The following is a 4,533-nucleotide window of genomic DNA, read 5'->3' on the forward strand; positions in this document are numbered from 1 at the left end:
AAACACATTATAGGCCTGCTGCTGATTTGATATGATATGATTTTAGCACTACTGAAAGTGAGAAAAAGAGATTGTTTAATCCCCATGTGTATACCTCCTCAAGGCAGCGTTCTTAACTATAGATGCAATTTTGCTGTTAGATACAGACATAAATAGAATTCTTTCCAGCCTGAGATGTTAGGTGAATTGGATTAGCTGTACATTATAGGATATTCCGATGAACCAAGGAAAGCACCATGTGTCCTTTTATTTGTTAAGAAGATGCTAAATATCTCCATCTACCTCTCTGTCTATGGGTTTGATTCAGTGGGACTTTTCCTGTATGTTCACTAGTCCACTAGAAAGCTCTTGGGCTTCATCATTGTGGAAACTATTTAGGAGAGTTAGTGATAAACGAAACCTATTCCCCTTCTTTGGCACCTGTACAATGCACATGATAATATACAGGAAGAGGCTGCAAAATAGAGACTAGCCTTTTAAAATGTGGCCTGGAGTAACACCCGGTTTCCCATGCAGGATGGGATGAAAAAAATACCAATTCCAACAATTTTCTAACCAGTGCAGCATGGCCATTTGGAATCATCTGCATAATTCAGTCCTGCCTTCACCACTCATGAATAATGCTCTCATCTCAAGCTTTTGTGACAATAAAACCTAGAGAGCACCACATTCCACAGCAGTACTGTACACCCAGAACCTGCACCCCTGACCTATATATGTGGGCTGGACCCGTGGACGTGGCAGGTAAACAAACCGACCCAGCCCGCCACGGGCTTTCCCTACACAAGAGGCGTCCCAAGTTTGGGAAACACTGCTCTAAGTTATAATATAGGAAACTGCAAGTTACAAAAACCATAAAGAGCAAACACAGGCATTCTGGTTCAGGTACTTCAAAGAAGGAGAGATTCCTATCAATACCCCATCCATACCCCAGGAGACATAAAAAATCATCCCAAGTATCAACGTCTCTTCTATAATGGAAAGGTGGACTTGTCAGTAAGCCACTTTGTTTCTATTTAGCATGAGTTCTCTTCTATTTGACGCACTGTATGGAGCGCACGCTTTTTGATGCCTTCCTTGTGAAAAGCTTGTCTCTGCATTGATTGCCACACTCTCTATCGGCTAGTTTTGTCATGATCTGAATTGTTTCTCTTGTTTGTTTTTTTATCTGCATTCTTTCCAGCCATTTGGAACAATAAACTTTTATTGCCTTTTATCCCTTAATGCACACACTTTCTTTTCTCCCTTAATTCTCCAAGGCAATTTTCTATTTGTTCTCTGACTGTCACTTCTTAGATATATTCATACTAACTCCCTCACTGCTGCTGGCCCATGTATATAGGTCTCTGCAGTTGTTCTGAATGAAGCTTCAGAATGGACTAAGTCCATCTAACCTAACTTCAGAAGTCCATTCCCTGAACATGTCTGCTTCCTTGCATAGCTCTCCAGGAATGAAGTTTTGGTGTTGGGACATGGTCATGAAATGAGGGCTTTTCTTAGAGCAGTAACACTTCTATCATTGTCTAGCCAACTCTTTGAAGTTACATTAGCCCCTTCATTTCAGGGAGGTTGAATTGAAGGACTGTACTGTAAGGACCGTATCAATCATCCCGCTGCCAACACAGGTATCTCCAGTCCTTTACTGGCAACTATTTCAATTAGGGTGAAATTTGTCCTGTGAACAAGGCGTGCACATCATTTAAGATTCTCTCAATAAAATGCAAAGGCCTTGTGTGTGATCTCTGCCATTGAGAGCCAGTGACCAGAGCCTTTGAAGATAACAATAGCTATTGTCTAGGCCAGTAGAAAAAGGCTATTTTGTGATAACCTCAGGCAGAAAAAGGGTAACAAATAAAAGAAGATCTTAGGATTCAGCTGTGCCATTTTCTACTCTCATTACCATCACTGTCCTAGGGACAGTGCAATTGACATTGAATGACTGATACCAACAGCAAGTGACCTTTTTGGTGCTGTGAATGTTGGCTGTTTGTCCATTCCCCCTCTTTCTTCCACGGTGCTTATGATACAGAGAGAACAATGTCTTTGCAGGACACACCAAAAGTCATCAAATTCAGGCTGTTTCAGACCAAGGTGGAAGAGCAAATTTCACGTTCCAGGGCTCCTCACAGAGTATTCCCTTCTCTCTCTCTCCCTCTCTTTTATATGGAAGAGAATCCAGCTCATGTACCTCTGCTGACTGCTGGTGTGGCAGTACATCGTGGGGAGAGAGGTGATCCCCCAGGCATAAAACTATAAGGTGAATCCTAGGAAATCCATGGAGATGTGGCAAGCAAAGAGGTTCAAGAAAAGTAGAATGTCTACACAACTTGAAAAATCAAGTATTGGATTAAAAAAACTCATTTTCACTGTTACCTGTATGAATTTGGTTCAAATATCACCCTCATTTTCACCATCTACAAAATATTCCCTGTTCAGAAGAAAGCTGGAAAACCAGACTCAATGCCCCAGCAAAAAAACCCCAAACATCTCTTTCTGACAGGCTGAGGTACCATTTTCATTATGGCAGATGCTGGGGCAACAGACAAAGAGGAGAGGCCATTGTGACCCCTGTGACATTTGCGCCTGTGTCTTAATGACGGTAATGATGACATTGCAAAGCCAGTTTGGAGAAGAGTCATCACCTTGTCCTTTCATTATCTCTGCAATAGTGCTGATAATTTAACAAGGTAGGCACAGCAAAGATTTTCCTCCCTCCCACCTTTCTAATATACAGCTAATTGTCCTTTTGTGCTTTTGTTTCAAATAGCTTGTTTGCATCTGGCTGACCTTGACTCAGCTCCAGACAACTGCAGATGAAGACAAGGGAGAGCAAGAGTCACATTCTAGTTTTCATGAATGATTCAGAAAAGCAGAGAAGGTAGAATGTAGAAGGCATGGGACAGGGATGGGGAAACCCTCACTGTATACGCCACTGGAAATAAACATAAAAGGCCTGATGGGCTGAGTTTAATTGTTCTAATGCTTGTTATTAGGAAAAGGAAATAGAAATGTCTCTTCAAAATGAGTTACAGTGAAGGTTTTGACTATCTTTAGCTAATGTAGTGCCATGTAGTTTAGAAAGAAATTTTGAATGTGTTGAACATGAAATAACCATAGAAATGTAGGGTTGGAAGGGACCTTAGGAGGTCATCTAGTCTATCCCCCTGCACTGATATGGGAGTAAGTATACCTAGAGCAGAATTAATTCTACTAAGAATATGTGTATGTGCAATCTCTTTCTGTCAGTAAATGAAATGTGGAAAAAAAATGGTAAATTAAAAAAAAACACCTCACATAGACCTTTCATGGCCCCATAAACCCTAGTGCAGGTCCAAATTTTGCACACAAAAGAGAAGTCCTAGTCAAAACCCTTTTAATAATTTATCCTCTCATGTACACCAGAATTTACACCGCACTCCTCTTCATTATTGAGCTGGGACTGTTAGTGAATGGACAGGTGAAGTGGGCCAATATGGATTTCTGGTCATTTTTATTCTGATGAAATCAGATCGTATTTTGAAACAATAGTTGGGTGACTTGATTGGAGCATCTTTTCCAATCATTCCAGCATGTGTTAGATAGTGCACCCCAACTCATGTGACCCTTAATACAATGCTTGATGAAGGGCTTGTCTACACTGCCCCACAGTTCACACCGTGGGGGTGTGAATAGCATTGTGCACCAAAGTGCTGCAGTGTAATTCCCCCATGTGGATGCTGTGAGCACCTACTAAAAGGTTCCTAGTTCACATTAATGTAGTCCTCTTCAAACAGGTACCAAATGAACAGGTGTTTTATAGAGGTGGGTTCCAACCAGAATGTTCCATTTGAATGGCAGTGAGGTTTGTGAGGGCTCACGGCTGGATCGGAGCTTTGTGGCCATGCATCCATCTCTACCCCCTTTCTACAGTCTCCTGTAAAATATACTAGTGACCAGTAAATCCCATAGTTTCCAGATATTCTCTTCTCTGTAAATGAGATAATAGACTGTGCCAATGAAGTCACTTACCCCCTTGGCTTGCGGACTGACTCCATTACCTTCGAGGACTTTCTGCACACTCCATTGGCTCCTGGGTAGGGAAGATAAACAAGCTGGCATATTTTCACCTTCTTTGCATTTCATGGATGAGATGCAAAATGGAGTTTTGGGAGGAATTCACAAGTCTGACAAGAGGGGGAGTTCTCTCAGGAAGGACTGGTAATCAGTTAGTTAAGTTTGTAAGTGACTGTACAATTTTTGAGTGTGAGGCAGGCAGGGAACAAGATGATAAGTGACAAGTCTATTATACACCATTATCCAACACAGCGAGTAGAAAAATGTATTCGCTTTAATGGAAGATTTGTCTCTCTTTCTCACGGACAAGATAAAAACAAAAAGGGAAGAGTAATAATTAAGAAATTTTGTCTTGTAAGTGCACAGCCAAGCATGAGCTGAGATCCTTGCTATGATCGATGTACAAGCAATCATGTTCTGTTGGATTATGCAGTGAATTCCAAGCAACTGCTCTGAAAGTCTGCAGGGAACCAGCTGAGT

The sequence above is a fragment of the Mauremys mutica genome, chromosome 13 (assembly GCF_020497125.1).
Source record: "Mauremys mutica isolate MM-2020 ecotype Southern chromosome 13, ASM2049712v1, whole genome shotgun sequence".
NCBI classification, from domain to species: domain Eukaryota; kingdom Metazoa; phylum Chordata; order Testudines; family Geoemydidae; genus Mauremys; species Mauremys mutica.